Below are 18,717 nucleotides of genomic sequence, written 5' to 3' on the forward strand. Positions count from 1 at the left end.
TTTCCTAACATACAAACCTGGAGCTATTTATACCAATTGGCCCGCCACCCTGTCCCCCGAGAAGTCCTGCCATAAAGCAAAGTGATTACTCAGCCGAGAGGTGTGAGTGAGCGGGGTAGCCAGTCTACCCCAACCCCCACCCGCCAACTAGCAGGTGGGGTAGTTATCCCTCACTAAAATTATCATGGCTCGTCTTTCAGCTGCTCCGGAAGTATACCCTATTATAAATAGCTCCAGGTTTGTATGTTAGGAAAAATACAAATTATTTCCAAATTTGTTATATTTTGATTAGAAATGCAGAACTAGGGAAGGGTTTGATTAGATTACCTCAACACTTTATAACACGCATGTCCTCCAATGAAATTTGTACCAATTTATGAATTAGAAATTACTTAGTAAATTGTCTTAAATTGTTACTTAGTTTTCATTTGTGATATGTTCATCATGTAAAACACACACACACACATCTATTTCATTGAAACTTGATGTGTGAATTAACCTTGAATCTGCTTCCCCTATGTCTCCCTCTTTACCCTCAGACTCGTCACTCTACCCATTTATCTTGATTAATTGGCACAATTTCTGTATTTTCCTTGCACTTTTGCATGCTTATAGCTAGTAAAAGGAAGTGAAGTCAAATCCTGTAAAGACATAGTTACTGTAATTAACAAATTAATACAGACAATACCCTATTTCAGGAAAAAAAATTACTATGAAACTAAATGCAGTTACATACCTGACAACTCATCCAAGATCAAATAAATGCACAAAGAATTACGCACCTGATATCACTGCAGTTGTCAGCTGATGATGAACTGCTCACGTGGCTCTCGACTAATCAGCTTCTATTTACTGTTTTGTGGAAGAGGAAGCCTAGATGAATTTTTCATGTCTGTCGCTCAGGGTATAACTGCTCTTCTGACCCAATGAAAGTTACTGGAAACTTGAATGGCGAATTCATCAGATTAGGATGTATAAGGTTCAAGGACGAGGGTTGGCATTTGTGTAGGAATAAATCACAAATTTTGAAAGTAATTTGTGTTTTTCCTAACTATATAAACCTGAGTCCTTTAAATTTCACTTTGAACCCCAACCACACTGCATGTCCTAGGTAGGGGTCAAAATGGTTTTTGTGTGCTGGCAGTCGGGCATGGCTTCCCCACCATCTGCCAGTAACTTTATAATTTTTAACAGCCGTTTTCTTGCCATGCTGAAATCATACTCCTATTGAAGTACTCTGGTTTTTACAGGTAAGGAAAATATAAATTACTTTTAAAATTAGTAATATTTGAGAAGAGTTGGGTTGCCAGTGACAGTATATTTCGTGATCAACAGGTTAAAGTAGGGTTGTCTTGTCTTTGTATGCATCATGTTTACTGTCTTGTTTATTATGCATCATGATTTCTAGTCATTGGAATGAATGTAGATTCCAGGAGCTTGCAATTGAGCCATGCCAATTTTTGCTAAAGATTCAGTGATGTAAACACAGCAATATTAAGAAAACTTAATTAATTTGTTATATGATGTAGAACGAGATAATTCAATTAGAAAATGCTAGATAGGTCAAGGGATAAAGGCAGGATTGGGCAACTAATGGGGGATAAAGGCATGATTATATGATTAATGTATAAGGTTTGATACATTTTTCATCGATTTAAAGTAACTTTGATCAATCATTGGCTAAAGACATAGTTTTGTTTATGAATTTTAAAGACGTGACTCGAGTAAGACTAGGTTATTATTATTATTATTATTATTATTATTATTATTATTATTATTATTATTATTACTTGCTAAGCTATAACCCTAGTTGAAAAAGCAGGATGTTATAAGCCTAGGGACCCCAACAGGGAAAATAGCCCAGTGAGGAAAGGAAACAAGGAACAATGAAATATTTTAAGAACATTAACATTAAAGTAAATATTTCCCACATAAACTTTAAAACTAACAAAACAAGAAGAAGAGAAATTAGGTAGAATATTGTGCGCAAGTGTACCCTCAAGCAAGGGAACTCTAACCCAAGATAGTGGAAGGCCATTGTACATTAGCTATGGCCATATCCAAGACTAGAAAACAATGGTTTGATTTTGAAGTGTCTTTCTCCTAGAAGAGCTGCTTATTAAAGTCTCTCTATTACTGTTACCAAGAGGAAAGTAGCCACTGAATAATTACAGTGCAGTAGTTAATACCTTGGGTGAAGAACAATTGATTGGTGATCTCAATGTTGTCAGGTGTTACGGGAAAATCTGTAAAGAATAGGCCAGATTATTCGCTGTATGTGTATGCAAAGGGAAAGTTAACTGTGATCAGAGAGAAGGATCCAATGTAGTACTGTCTGGCCAGTCACATGACCCCATAACACTCTAGCGGTAGTATCGCAACGGTTGGTTTAATATTGTTAGATTGGTTATCCCACGGATGGAGTAAACATAGTGAGTGAAAAACGTTTAATAAGCTTGTCAATGAACTAATCAAGACTAGGTTAGTTAGTCAAAGAGTGTTGGATTAGTTTTTTTTTCCCCTCATTGTTTAAGGTAAGATAAGTAAGATGGTGAAAATGGTTCTTTGATTGAAGGTTAACCAAAGCATCCTCTTATGAAAATTAAGATAGGATAGCTGGAGTTTATGGATGATCCTTACAATGTAATTTAATGAAAATTCCTCATTTCAGCTATGAGAATAATACATTTCCTTGATAAATGTAGAAAGTTGCTGGTCATTTTTTTTTTTTTCCTGTTTTTAGGAGTGTAAATAACATGATAATTATTCATTTCACAATACTATACTCTTGTATACTAAGTGTAATATTCTACATAAACGGTTAGTCTGTAAATCTTATTTGTTCCGTAACCAAAATACAAACCACGCTATTTACATTGGGTTTACCTTTTAGCGCAGCTGAAATGACGAGCCAATAGTTTTAACGAGGGTTAATTACCCCCGCGCTAGTTAGCGGGGGGTAGGGGAAGGGTAGCTTGCTTACCCCCCCCCCCACACACACACACACCGGTGACTTACTTCACTTCACTTTTGGCTCGGCGGTGATTAGACGTGTCTGTTCATCGTCCTCGTGACAGCCTTTAATTTTTCTGCTTTTTCTTTCTACAGCGTGTGTGTTGGTTGGAAGTTGACCTTCATTATTATTATTTTACAATGCATACATGGCCCTGGTGTTGCTGGTCGTCCTTGTGGGACCTTTATGTCGGACGTAGCTACGGACCCTCACACCCTTTGCCCTCAGTGTCGGGGCCGACGGTGTGACCAGGAGAACATGTGCCATGAGTGCAGGGAGTGGTCTGCCTCCCAGTGGGAGAGGTTTGGCTGCCGGCGTAAGAAGAAGTCCAAGAGAGACCATTCTCCTTTGGGGTTTGCCTTGAAGGAGGAAGGTTCTCGGGATTCTTCTTCCGCCACCCAAACCTCCTCCGAAGCTCCCCCTCGTCCGGCTCCTAAGGAGAGTCGGCCGAGTGGTAGCGCAGGCCCTAGTTCTGTTTCCCGACCTTGGGTAGGGGGAGAGGGCATCGCCTCCCATAGCGTGGCGGTTCCCCCTCCTCATCCGGGGGAGGTTGTTGATAATGCTTTAACTAATGATGATCTTTTGCAGATTTGATCGTCCCTGGGGCTTAAGGGCTTGCCCTCCAGGGTCGCCTTTATTGACCTTGTCTCGTTGGGGGCCGCTGTTAAGCAGTCGCCGGCGGTAGCAGAGGTAGACCCTCTGTCTATCGTCGACGTCGTGGTGGCAGAGGCCTCCGACGTGGCTGGGCAATCCTCCGCAGGTGCTGTTGAGGATGATGGTGCTGACGGCTCTCCTCCCCCTTCCGTACATCCTTCGAAGGGGGAAGTGAGTCCTTCGGTCTCTGCTGCTGCTCAGCTTCCTTCCAAGGGAAGTGCTTTGACTGAGACTCCCCTTCGGAGGACCGATGGTCCCGATGATCTTCCCCGAGGCCGCCTCCGCCGTAAGGCTCACCGTCCGCTACGTCGCAAGGGCCTCCCTTCCCCTTACAAGGGGGTTAAGAGGCGCCTTTTTTTATCTTCTTCCTCCGAAGGGGACTCTCCTCGTCGGCCTCAACCTACAGCTCCGTCTCCCTTGGACCTCTCTGCAGACCGTTCACCAACTCCTGCCAGATCTTCACCTTCTGGAGAACTCGTCACCCGACGGGCAACGGTCCCTTTGGGGCAAAGGGATTCTTCCCTTCCACGAGCAGTGCTAGCGCACAGGCGCTCTCCTGCTCGTCGGCGCTCTCCTGATGTTCGCCCTCCTCGTCAGCTCTCTTCTGAGCGTCAGCGCTCATTTGAGGATCATCGCCCTGCGGTCTCTGACCATCCTACAGTTCCTGCTGAGCTCCCTGCACGCCATCAGTCTTCTGAGCTCTTTCATCCTATGGCTACGCAACATCGTTCAGCGCGTGTGGCAAAAGCACATGTTCGCCAACGCGCCAGCGATCTTCCTGTTCCTGCTCATGAACGCGCCGCGCCACCTGTCCCTTCACAGGATCTCTCTCGTCGACCTCCTGCTCGCCAGCGTTCACCTGCTCGCCAGCGCGCACAGGCTATTTTAGTATCGCGTATTCACTAGCGTTCTCCCACGCGTCAACGATCGCCTACTCGCCAGGGATCACCTGCTCACCAGCGTTCACCTGCTCGTCAGCGCGCATAGGCGATTTTGGTATCGCCTATTCACCAGCTTTCTACGCGTCAGCGATCACCTGTTTCTCGGCGATCTCCGGACCGCCCGCGTGTGTTACAGCCTGCGTGCCAACGTTCGCCAACGCTTCGTCAGCCGGAGGTTCTGAAGGGACATGGTTCGCCAGCTACTAGCTCGCCATCGCGCGATTGCTCATCGGCGCATGCTGCTCGCTATCGCTCGCCAAAGCGTCACCATGCCACAACGCGCCATCGCCCACCTGCGCGATCGCCTGTTGATCCACATCGCCAGTGGTCTTCCTCACCCACACGGCAGCGCGTTTCCTCGCCATCGCGCCAACGCTTGCGTTCGCCGCCTCGGACACGCGCTCATTCACCTGCCCACCCTTGGGCCCACTCGCCTGCGCGCCCTCGCGACCGCGCGATCATCCACCTGCGCGCCTGCGCGACCGTTCGCCCTCGCGCGACCATCGTTCGCGGCGAATTCCGCAGCCGGTGGTAGCAGCAGGAACGCGTGTTCCTAGACAACGCTCGGGATCGCCTCCACCCAAACACAGGATGGTAGTGCAGGACAAGGATACTACTGAGGAGAGGTTAGTACATCATTCTTCCCCACCTTTTCAGGCAGGTACTGTGGTGTCCACTCCAAAGGATCGCCCGATCCCTTTCCCTTTAGCGAGGATTTCGGACTCTGTGTCCTTGGAGCAACAGACTTGGTTTGGTCCTCTGGCGCGGGCGTTAGTCAGGGTTATGAAACCAGCACTCGCAGACCAGGGTAACAAACCAACGGCTGTCTCTCCTACGCTGAAGAGAAAGAGAGGAGTGGACTTCGTGGTGACTTCCCCCAGGGCGAAGTTGGTTCCCAAGAGGTCGGTCGCGAAGGCCCCTTCTCCTGCTCGAGTGCTTTCTCCTTCTCCCGTAGACGAGGCCTTTCCGTCCTCAGGTGAGTCCAGTGGGGCGGTAGTCTTCGCCTCGGCACCAAGGGGGGAGACTTCGCTTCATGGAGGAGAATCATCTCGTGAGGAAGGGGCCCCTCGAATCTCTTTGTTGGGATCCTGTATCCCTCCCAGGAGGGAATCCAAGGACTCCAAGACAGTCCTGAAATCCTCTTCAAGGATTCACCAGGAACCCACGGGTACCTGGGGGAATTTCCACGTTTCACCCTAGGAAGAGATCCCTGGGGCAGGAGACTTAGCTGCCAGCCCGCAGGGAGGAGATCAGCAAGAATCCGAACATGCCTTCTGGCAGGTCCTAAGCCTGATAAGGCAACTTAACAGGCTTATGGATCCAGTCATCGCCCCCCGTGAAGGCAAGGACACGATCTTGGATGAAGTATTTGATATTCGGAAGGCCCCGAAGTCCAGTGCGGCTCTGCCCTGGTCTCGGGGTCTGAAGAGTGCCAGAGCTAGGGCCAACGCTCAGCTCGCGCTTCTTGCCTCCTCCAGTCGTTCCTCTGCCGGGAACAAGCTCATCCCTCCTCCTCATCTTCAGCAGAGGAGGTACTTCGAGATTCTGGGTGAGCCCAACCTCTCTCTTCCGCTCCATCACTCTGTGGAGGAGCTGGCGAAGGGAGTTCCCCTTGAGAAGCTCTCTGCCCGGCAGGTGTCGTTCTCGGCGGCAGAGATCCTTAGCCACGAGAAGGTCGCTAAGTGTGCCATGCAGGCCACTTCGGGGCTGGACTTTTGGCTAGTATCTCTGGGCATCCTATTGCGATCGGAGGACTTGTCCAAGGAGACCAATAGGAAGGCCCTGGAGACCTTCTTGCTCTCGGGCACCCGCTCCATCGAGTTTTTGGCGCACCAGGTTACCACCCTGTGGGCCAACTCGGTGTTGAAGCGTCGCGATGCTGTGTCCGAGAGATTCCATCCGAAGGTCCCCGCCGTGGATGTGTGTAGGCTCCGACATGCTTCCCTTCTGGGGGAGAATCTGTTTGAGCCTCAAGACATGGAGCGAATGGCTGAGAGGTGGAGGAAATCCAGCACGGACTCCCTCCTCCATAGGGCCCTTACAGCTCGGCCCTATAAACCTCCAGCTCCGCCACAACAGCAGCAACAGACTGGTAAGGCTCCAAAGCAGGCACCGGCAGTTAAGAAGGTGGTGTCTAAGCCCCAGCCCTTTCCAGCCAAGGTCAAGAGGGGTGGTAAGTCCTCCAGGGGAGGCAAGACTCCTAGGGGTGGCGGCCGCGGCCGCAAGCCCTAGGGGTGGCAGTCCCCCTGCATGTCCACCTGTGGGGGGATGCCTTCAGAGTTGTGTCCGCAGGTGGCAGCAACACGGGGCCGATGCTTGGACGGTCTCAGTGATCGGCCAAGACTATCGCGTCCCGTTCACAACATCTCAACCTCCCCTGACAGCGAATCCAGTGTCGTTGAGCCCCTATGCCACGGGATCGGCAAAGGGGCTGGCCCTTCAGGCCGAAGTCGAGACCATGCTCGAGAAGGGTGCTCTCCAGGAGGTCGTCGACGGCTCCCCAGGCTTCTTCAGTCGACTCTTTCTTGTAGAGAAGGCTACTGGAGGCTGAAGACTGTCATCGACCTCTCAGCTCTGAACGGATTTGTCAAGCAAACCCGGTTTAGCATGGAGACAGCAGACATGGTCACACTTGCGGTGAGACCACAAGACTTCATGTGCACACTGGATCTAAAGGACGCGTACTTCCAGATCCCAATCCATCCGTCTTCCAGGAAGTACCTGAGATTTTGCCTAGACGACAAGATCTACCAGTTCAAGGTGCTGTGTTTCGGTCTCTCCACAGCTCCTCAGGTGTTCACCAGTGTTTTCACCCTGATTTCATCTTGGGCGCACAGGAACGGCATTCGTCTCCTTCGTTATCTGGACGATTGGCTGATCCTAGCAGACTCGGAGTCGACCCTTCTTCGGCACCGAGACAGGCTTCTGGATCTTTGCCAGGATCTGGGGATCGTGGTAAACCTCGAGAAGTCCTCTCTGCAGCCGTCCCAACGACTGGTTTATCTAGGCATGCTAATAGACACCAATCTCCACAAAGCCTTTCCATCGGACGACTGGATAGCAAGGCTGAGAAGGGTGGCGGAACCCTTCCTCAGGCGAGAAGAACTCCCTGCCCAATCATGGTTGCGTCTCTTAGGTCACCTATCCTCCCTGGCTCGTCTGGTTCAAACGGCCGCCTCAGGATGAGATCCCTTCAATGGCGGCTCAAGTCTCGGTGGAATCAAGGATCCGATTCCCCGGACATTCTGATCCCAATAGGGTCTCTGGAACAGGCGGACTTGCGGTGGTGACTGGCCGACGAGAACCTGCGAAAGGGAGTGAGTCTTCTCGTCCTCCCCCCGGAATTGACTCTGTTTTCGGACGCGTCAAAAGAAGGGTGGGTGGGCGCACGTTATGAACCAGAGGGCCTCAGGCCTTTGGTCAGAATCAGAAAAGTGCCTACACATCAACCTGCTGGAATTGAAGGCCATCTTTCTGGCTCTTCAGCAGTTTCAACGGTCCCTGGCGGGTCACTCCGTGGTGGTAATGAGCGACAACACCACGGTAGTGGCTTATATCAACAAGCAGGGAGGCACTTTTTCGCAGCAGCTATCCCATCTTTGCAGTAGAGACTCTGAGGTGGACCGAAACCCACTCGATAACACTATCAGCTCGCTTCATTCCTGGCAAGGGGAATGTGCTCGCCGACAGTCTGAGCAGGGCCTCGCAGATAGTGAGTACCGAGTGGTCTTTGGATCCTCAGATAGCCAACAAAGTCCTGACTTTGTGGGGTTCCACGACTGTGGACTTGTTCGCGACAGCTTTGAACTTCAAGCTGCCCCTGTACTGTTCCCCAGTCCCGGACCCCAAGGCACTCTGGCAAGATGCCTTCCAGCAACGGTGGGACAACATCGACGTGTACGCCTTCCCACCGTTCTGTCTGATGAGAAGGGTGCTCAACAGGACCAGACTATCGGTCAACTGTTCGATGACTCTTGACTCTTGTAGCTCCGCTATGGCATCACGGGGAAAGGTTTCCGGATCTTCTGCAGCTCCTGACGGAGCTCCCGAGAGAACTTCCTCCACGACACAGGCTTCTCAGACAACCCCACTCTGGCGCTCCTCACAGGGCCGTAGCCTCGCTTCGGCTTCACGCCTGGAGACTATCCAGCGTCTCCTCGCGGAGAGAGGCTTTTCGCAACAGGTTGCGGAGAGAATGTCTCGGCCCCTGCGAAGGTCCTCTGAGGGAGTCTACCAAGCAAAGTGGAGAGTCTTGTGGTTGGTGTCGTGGAAGGGGTATCTCTCCACTCGATGCCACTATTCCAGCAATAGCGTACTTCCTCGTTTATCTGCGGGAAGAAATGCGCCTTTCTGTCTCGGCAGTGAAAGGCTATCGTTCAGCCTTAAGCTTTGTTTGTGAGCACAGGCAGGACCAAGAGGAGGGTCACCAGGAACACCATCTCAGCTTGGATTCGAAGGGTTAACCACCATGCCTTGAATCCTGACCCTCCTCCGTCACGTCGCCCTCAGGCCCACGATGTCAGGGGTATTGCTACATCCCTGGCCTTCAAGAAAAACTTCTCTGTGACGCAGGTACTTCCAGCTGGGGTCTGGAAGCGTCAAACGACCTTCACAGCCCACTACCTGCAAGACATGACCCACAGGAGCCTCGATACGTTTTCTATCTGTCCTGTGGTGGCTGCACAACAGCTGGTCTAACCTCAAGCTCCTTATTGGACAAGTAGCAGTAGGTTGAGGTCGTTGTTACCCGGTCTTAGTCTGCATGAATGAAAGAGTATGTCTGACCCTTATTTCTTTCTTCATTCTCCCCTCTCTTGGGGAAGCAGCATCCTGGTCCTCGCATAGCTGACCTCGACCCCTGCAGGTAACCCATGCTTCTTTGTGCTCCTAGTATTAAGCCTAATACAGTTGCGTCTCCCATACCCTGACGAGGTGGTATTGGGAACGTCCTATCCTAGAATTCCTATCTGAAGGTCTCAAGGTCAACTTCATAGGACGAGTCACACTCTCCTCCACACGCTGCTTATGTAGGCCACTCGTTCCTAGCGATGCTAGGAACTTGTGAGGTACAGGGGCTCCCTTTCTCTAGTGCTGCTCACAGAGGGATCGAGCCCCCAGGCAAGCCGAAGTCAGTAAGGCTGGGGACTTTCCACCCTTCCTAAGAGGCAAGTCACCCAATGTAAATAGCGTGGTTTGTATTTCTGTTACGGAACAAATGAAAAATTTGAAGATAATCGATAATTTGTATTTTTCCTAACCATACAAACCTTAGCTATTTACAAATATGTGCCCGCCATCCCTGACCCCCAAGTCAAGTCCTACCTCTAAGTGAAGTGAAGCAAGTCACCGGTTTTTTGGGGGGGGTAGGGGTAGCAAGCTACCCTTCCCCTGGCCCCCGCTAACTAGCATGGGGGTAATTAACTCTCGTTAAAACTATTGGCTCGTCATTTCAGCTGCGCTAAAAGGTAAACCCAATGTCAATAGCTAAGGTTGTTATGGTTAGGAAAAATACAAATTATCTTCGAATTTGTCATTTTTGTTCTAAATTCATACATAAAATTTTTCCTCATTTTTTTTTTTTTTGTGAATATTGTGTGTTTGACCAGGTATCTTTATTGGTGTAGGATAGTGTTTTATTCAGGGAATTATGGTTTATTGAGGATATTTTGATAATTGAAGGATTAAGGGAGCCCCTGTCAATCGGTGGATTACCAAAGGCCAGTTATTCGATTATTGCAGTGAAGTATTTCCTTGTTAGAAATTAGGGGGGAATACTTTTTCATTTTGTAAGATACACGTTTGGTTATAATATTTGCTATTGTAAATGTCATGGATATGTTTAGTTTTTCTTTATTTCCACTTATTTTATATTCTTGTTAGTTTATCCTGCAGAATTTTTTACTAAAAGTATACTCTTCATGTTGAAGTTTACCATAAAATTTTTTGAATAAGACTGATATAACAGTACAGTTTAACATATTTTATTTATTTTCCAGACTAGAATCAAGAGAAAGGAAAGTATTTGTAGCTGCTTGCTCAAAACGGAAGATTAAAGCGCAAGTCATGTGAGATATTCCTAATGACATCAAGAGGAAGATCACCAAATAATTTGGGATATATTACAGAAAAATTCCACAAAGTTTCTGAGGAAGACAAAACAATTAAGTTAATGTCTAATATCAAAAAGGATCATCTCAACTAAAGTGGCCTGTCTATCATCAAACTTTTCTGAATTGTTGAAATACATGCGAGAAATATTAAAGGGTCAATTGACCAGAGTTATTGAGATTTTAATGGGCTGTGTGTTACAATGGTCACTCCATTTATATCCTATTGGTTCGATAGCAATCATTAACTGAAGATTAGAAAAAAAAGCAAAGTTACAGTAAATAAGTATTTAATATGAATATTTACCACAATGATTTTACCAGATTATTTCGAGTTTATCAGTTTCTTTATTTCTGAAAGTCGTGAGTTTTATTATAAAAGCAATTGACTTTTACTCGGTCAAGTAGCAAGTACAGTACTTTAGTAGCTCTTAATCTTACAAAGTCTTTGTATATAAAGGTAATTTTAGTTAGTTTTTATCCCAAGTATCTTACTGTTAGAAAATACATGTGATGCTATTTTTTCGCGTAAATTCTAAACTCCCAAAATTTAACCTGAAAAGTTATGCCCAGATCTACATTAATGAGCTTTAGAGTTTCTAATTAAAATTCAGATTGCAATTTCCTAATTATTATTTGATATTAAACAAATGCAATCATATGTTTAGTTGCTTGAAAATTAGTTGGTCAATACAAATATATCAAATGTTAGTAGATTCTTATTACCTCTTAATTATCTGGAATTACTATAATTAATGTTAAATGAATTTGTTTTTATGTATCATTGTTATTTTATTTGTATAAGGAGGTAATTTAACATTAACAATCCATTAAGACCAACAAATGAAAATGAGGAAGGACTTCTTCCTTAGAAATTTGCTGCAAATGCTTTCAATTTTCATTAACTAACTGTTAAATCAAATGTTAATTTCCTCTGTACCTCTCAATATATATACTTCTAGATCGTATAATTTTTAGAATTGTTTAAAGTACTGTAAACAAGTAATCTAAATGTGTGTCTGAAGGGAAATTTATATTAATCATCTTATTAGCAATTAATTCTACAATGTGTATTAAAGTTCATTAATTGCATGTGAATATAACCTCTGTTCTAATTCTATGAATATCATATCATCTTTATCTATGTATACTATTTTATCTCTGCCCTTCAAGACTGTCATCCAATTATTAGAAGCATCATTGAATTTTCTTCTACACAACTTCGAAATTTTAGCAGGCCTGTGTTCTCATAAAAGATATAAACAAATGCGTAAGATAGTAGCTATTGGACAAAAAAAAGACTTGCTCTCTAATTAGCCACATCTTGCCAGTGCGATTGTCACCTTTCTCTTTTTCAGGGGGGAGGAATAGCTTATATTTTAGCAATCAACACACGTATAATTCTTGGTACTGTATTATAAATATACCATAGAAGTAAAAAAATGCTAATTGATGTTATGCTCATGTTTCAAAATAAGTCATATTTCCTTCCCTCTTGTAATAACGAGGAACCGAAAATTACTTATAAAGGCCCAGTGTTAGAATTATTTTCCATATATTTTAGTTAAAGTGAAAACCAAGTATGCTCTGTAAAGAAAGATTACGCTTTTGTATGAGATAAGTTCGAGAAACAAAGTTCTAAATAGAATAATTTTAAATCATTGGGGAAGCTATCGGTTTGTTCCGTCACTAATACAAACCAACGCTATTTGTAGGGGATATTACTCTCAGCTGAGCTTAAATACGAGCCATTAGACTTTTAGTGAGGGTTAATCACCCAAACGCTATTTAGCGGGGTTGTGGGGGTTAGTAGCTACCCCGATCACTCACACCTGGGCTGTGAACCCCACTTTGCTTTTGGGTTGGGGAGACGTTGTCTCTCTCTGCTCCAACTTACCGGCCATTAACCCTTTTACCCCCAAAGGACGTACTGGTACGTTTCACAAAAGCCATCCCTTTACCCCCATGGACGTACCGGTACGTCCATGCAAAAAAATGCAATAAAAATTTTTTCATATTTTTGATAATTTTTTATGAAAATTCAGGCATTTTCCAAGAGAATGAGACCAACCTTACCTCTCTATGACAAAAATTAAGGCTGTTAGAGCAATTTAAAGAAAATATGCTGCAAAATGTGCTGGGGAAAAAATAACCCCTTTGGGGTTAAGGGTTGGAAATTTCCAAAGAGCCTGGGGGTAAAAGGGTTAATTGTTTTTCGTAATCTTATGTTTTTCTTTATATACAGTAATGTTTTTATATATACTGTACAGTAGTTTAAGCCTTTCTTTACTGTGAATGTTGCTGTTTGTGTGATGGCATAGTGCGGCAGGTTCTCAACGGCGGAGAACCTTCTCTTACAATCTTCCCCCCCTCTTTGGACGAGGGACAACCCGCAGGCTGGTGGCCATCCGAGTGACTTGGTCCCCACCGCTGGGAAGTCGTCATTGTTTCGATACTCTTCCGTTCTCCCCCCTAAGATTTCTTGGAGGAAACTGCTTGCAGCCTTCACAGTGCTTGACTTTGGTCTTGCTCTTTTTCACTCGTTACGCGAGTTGCTGGTAGCTCCACTATGGGGAAACACCTTTCCTATTCGGGGGATGGGTTCCACTCCCGAATGGTTTTCTTTCGTGATTAAGTTGAAATAATAACTGTGTAATTCAACTTTTTCAGCTCTCGATGCTGGTGAAGGGAGTACATATCCTTTAGCTTGTCCGCTCCCCCTAAGGGAACCCTCTTCCTGTCAGAGGGTCGAGTAGTTCTCCCACCTACCAGAATTAATTGTATTTTTTTTGTTTTGTTTTATATACAGTTATTGCACTGCCGCTCTCCTGACGATGTCGGCTGGTGAAGGGAGTGTGCAGCCCTTTGTATGTTTCTGTTCTCCGGGGGCACACCTTTCCTATTTGCAGATAAGGTGCTTCTCCCGAGGAGTTTTTTTTCTTTCATATTTTTTTTTTTTTGGTATTCCTCAGCTAGCAATGCTGTACTTTTTTCGACTAAAACAGCCGATGTAAAATAGCAGAGCAGTTTGTTCCTGTGGAATTTGCTGTCCCCTACGCCGTCACAGTCCTGTTCTCCTCTGCCTGTGGCAGTTCTTGATCAGCACATTGATTGCAACCTTTCCCATAAGAAGATGAGGTCCTTTCCAAGAGGGCGTAGGAATGAGAGCAGTAGCATCCTGGACTCCTTCGGGTGTTCCAGTCAGGTTATTCCTTCGGGGTGAACTCAGAACTTCAGCTACGTTTCACAGGGAGCGCTTGATGCAGACTGTCAACTTGAACAATGCTTGTTGACGGGAAGCAGAGAGGGCTGCTCGGTCTGCCTCCAGGGGTTGGACAACTTTCCCGTCCGAGAGAGTTAGCCTTCCCAGGTTTTGGGTTGCTCTCCTTAATGATGGAGAACTTTCCTTTACCAGAGACAAGTATATTGCTAAATCTTGAGAAATTATATTGAAAGCCATATATTTGCAATTTTTATTTTAAAATATCGAAATAGAAAAGGAAGTGGAAAAATAGCAATGATATTTTGATTTTCATCAGTAAAGACTCATTTATCAAAGCATGAATTATATAAATGAACTACAGCTACATCTCTTGGCAATAGTTGCTGTTTCGATGCCAAAGACTATGCTCTCCCCCATGCTGAGCCGACTCTTCTGTCGGGGGTGGAGCAAAGCCTGAGGCAAGTCTCTCCTGGGGTTAGTCTCCTCTCGCTCGCGAGTCAGAACCCCCATAGCGACTTGGTTCCCAAAACCTTCGAGAAACCTATTTTCTTCTCGTCTGACTCAGATAGGTTCCCTCTTAGGAGGAACCGCGCAGACGTTCCCCTCCGGGGTTTCGTCAGACTTGTGAGCTCATTACTCCTCACCACTCTGGACGTTCTTCCCTCCCTCCCGTGTAAGATGTCTCTTCAACCCTATCAAGGACCGTTGTGCTGCTTCTTTGGGCTCTGGTGACTAGTCAGCTGTTTGTCTCACCAGCATTTTGTCATTCGTCTTCGGATTATTGTTACTCATCACCTCGTGACCTTCACTCCTCGCGAGATTGCCAGCATTTATCTTGCCTCCATCAGGCTCGTGCATGTGCTTTTCACTCGTCAGCTTCTCACCACTTGCCTTCAGGTGATCTTCTTACTCATTCTGCAGGAGCAGGAGTGCTTCGCTTGTTTGTCACTAGTCACTGTGATTCTTACCCCTCACCAAGATTGTCCTTCTAGAGAGCGTCACTAGTCACCTTGTGACTGGCCTCATTTTCTCTTCTCTTGCCATCGCGAGATCATCATCGACAGTCTCGCCAACAGCCTAAGTGTTTCTCGACACTTGCCTGCTTATTTGGACTCTCCTTTGACTTGTTGTTTGCCAGCCTTGCGACGTTCGCCAGTGACTCGTCACTTGCCAGCTGTTAGTGGTTTGTCAGCTGCTCGTCATTCTCCAGTCTCTCGTCATTCTCCGATTAGTACTTGGATGGATAACTGCCAGAGAGCTCCAGATGCTGTTAGCAGCCTGCTGCTCGTCGTTAGCCAGCTGTTTTGCGTTTCGCCAGTTGCTTGGTGTTTTGCCAGTTGCTTGGTGTTTCGCCAACTGCTTGGTATTTCGCCAACTGCTCGGCATTTTGCCAGCTGTCCATCATTTGCCAGCCCCTCAGCGTTTGCCATCACTTCGTCGCTTGTCGGTTCACCATTGTCCGTCCGTGTGTGATTGCTCCTGAGCAATCTTCCAGGTTCCTGGGTTCCAGCAACCTCCAACAGCTTCCCGCTAGTGGGTAGAATCACCAACGGCCACCAGGGAATCTCAGAAGCCTTATCCCTTATGAGGGGTTTTCTCCTACTTCTTTCTTTGGAGATCGTGTCTGGCAGGCAGTGGCGGCTCGTGATAAGTACTGTGGAACTGCAGCCCCCCTAATTTTATTTGATATGATATTGATAACACTCAATATAATGATTTTTTTTTCATGCAAAAAAAAAAAAATCTTTATGGAACTATGCACTTCACAGTTCTAGCTGTGGTGTATTTGTCTGTTGTGCGCATGCACACAGGAAGCTACAGGGGAGTCAGAGCCACTGGCTTAGAGGGAGAGAGAGTATTGTTGTTCCTACAGTGCCAACCTTTGTGTGGGTGGAGGGTAGTTAATTTTTTTGACTCCACGGCTTGATGTGCTAGAACTCTTACTCCAAGATTTGATCAAGTATCTTCGACCATCTAGCAGCTCTCACAAGGAGGTTTACCCTAGGGTCAAGTTGGTTTGTAAGGATTGGCTTCGTTCTCTGAAGCCGATCCTTACAAAACTTCAGTACGACGGACTGATCCTAACAGACTCGGTAGCTAACCTTCGTTACCACCTAGATTTCACCCCGACTTTACCAAGATAGGAGGATTGAAGTAAATCTTGGCATCCTTATCAGAGACAGGTACCCTTGAACACGTTTGTCGTCATGATGTTCTTTCCTCAGATTGACGGGATTCTAGAAGGAGAATGACAGAAGTCTTCCCTGTACAAGACACACTTTCAGGCACCAGTGGTTACGTCTCTTCAAGTCACTGTTTTACCCGGGTTCATCAAGCCCATTTTGGATTCCTTCAAATCCAGCCTCTTCTGAGGTACGAATAGGAGCAGGAGTAGGATCCGTAGGATCCCCCTATTTTCCGGTTTCCCCGTGTTGAAATCTCCCTCCAGATGCATCGAAGAAAAGGGGTTGGCCTCTGGGCTCTGATCAGAGTCCGAACGGTACCATCTCTTAAACCTCCTAGAGGTGTCAGGTGCTGGAACTCGTCTTTCCGTGGGAGAATCCCTCCAACCCCTGGTCAATTATCTTCTTGCTTGTGGGAAGAATTACCGACCACGGCAGATGTTGATCGTGTGTCTCACGTCCGCAGAAAGGACTTCCTTCACCCGATAGTGTCCCCTTTGGAGGATTTTTCCAGCAAAGAGAGGGATTCATCCACACTCCTGCTGAGGGAATAGTCCCTCCACAAGCCACTGGGCAGCAATCTTTCTGCTTGCTGGAAAGATCGCCAACAACGGTGGTTGCCTTTCCCCTCCGCGAGAGAATCTTCCTTTCCCTGGTTGGTCTCCCCACCGGGGGGATTCCTATGATGCGAATTGAGTTTGCCCATTCTCCGCCATTGTCCTTCAGAGCAGGCCTTGTCATCAGCAGTCTTGTCTCGTTAGAAGACTCTTCTCGCCTACTGACGTAGATCCTGAGAGATGTTACGGGAATTGGATTTATCCATCCCCCGCTCTTGATCTTTTTGCCCAGCAGACTGTGTCGCCAGCAAGATTCGTCTTGCCCAGCAGACTGGTCACGCCCTGTTGACTCCTGCAATTCCCGACGGAGATCCTAAAAGAATCCCCACAGTGACTCCTAACAACCACATGTGAACATCTTTCACAGAGCAGTATCTTTGCTGCTCGCAACTCCCGACGGAGATCCTGTGAGAACCCCCTCAGTGACTCCTAACAACCACATGTGAACATCTTTTACAAAGCAGTATCTTTGCTGCGACTTCATGCCTGGAGACTATTCAGCTTCTCCTCTGAGTCTCTTCCGCAATAGGTTCCAAAGAGGATGTATGGATACCTGCATAGATTTTCGGTTTCGGCCATCCAAGCTAAGTGTACTGTAAGTTGGTATCATGGAAGGGGTATCCCTCCCCTCGATGCCACTATGCCACCATTAGTGGAGTTCTCGGTTACCTTCTGGAGGAGCTTCTCTAGGTCTCTGCAATGAAAGGCCCCCTGCTAGTCTTCGAGCCTCGCCTTGAGACCGAAAGAAATTGACCTCTCCTCTACGTCGGCATCGCCCTTCCTCATACAGTTTCCACCCTACATACCCTTAGTTGGAACGGAGACCTCGACCTAGGACAACAGGCAGCAGATGTTCACCTGACCTCGATGACAGGTCTTCCGCTCATGTTGGCTTTAGCCAAAAGAGCCGGTGAACCCCATGGGACGTCCTTAACGGCTTTCATTCACGACAGTGGGGAAAGTAATTCTTGACTTCGTTTCTGACAGCTCAGATCCCAGAATCCGAACCCTTTAGTTTGGGAGTCCTTTGCAGTATGACCAATGATATCCAGATCAACAGTTAGTATGCCAAAGAGAAACTGGAGGCCTTACCTCAAGGAAACTACTAGAGCTCGCCCCGAAGTGTCGGTACTCTTCGTCAGCTTTGGGAAATCAAGAGAAGGATCACCAAGAACATGTTCTTGACTCATTTGCAAGGACATAGACCAAGCATCCAATCCTTGTCCTTCTCATAGAAATGACCAAGAGCTCATAACATTAGGGGCAGGAATACGCCCTAGCGTTTATAAGACTACTCTGTGAAGCTGGCCTTGTCAGCGAGCATGTAGGAGTGTCAAATGACCACCGCCCACTACCTGCAAGACGTGACCCATAGGAATGTAGAGACATTCTAAATGGATCCTGTGTGTGGCTACACAATAAGTGGTGTTAAAACCTCAGGCTCCTTGATGGACAAGTAGCAGATGAGGGAGGGTAGAGTGTAATCATGGTTGTCTGGAATGAGTGACTGGCTCATTCTTTTTTTTTCATCTTCCACCCTGTGGAATTAACAGCACCTACAGTACTCTACAAAGCTGACCTCCACTGTCTGCAGGTTAAACCATTTCCCTTGTGCAACCTGGTACAGATATGTATACTCGTTATGTCCCCATATCCCCTGGCCAGGTGGGATTGTGTAACATCCATGGTACCCTGGGAAGAGTCTGATGACACTGAGAATATACCTGGACTAGTCTTAGTGCGAGTTTTTAAGTACGCAGGTTGCGTAGGCCGCGGACCATGCATAGTACGGTTTTAGCAAGGTGTAGGGTTTCCACCAATTGTGTGTGAAACACATAATGGGGAAAAAGCCGGGTCAAAGCAAAAAGGCCAGCTGGTACGAACTTCCACCCTCCCAAAGGGTAATCATCCCGTACAAATAGCGTTGGTTTGTCTTAGTGACGGAACAAATGACAAATTTGGAAGTAATTTGAATTTTT

Source organism: Palaemon carinicauda, chromosome 27, assembly GCF_036898095.1.
Source record: "Palaemon carinicauda isolate YSFRI2023 chromosome 27, ASM3689809v2, whole genome shotgun sequence".
Classification (NCBI taxonomy): domain Eukaryota; kingdom Metazoa; phylum Arthropoda; class Malacostraca; order Decapoda; family Palaemonidae; genus Palaemon; species Palaemon carinicauda.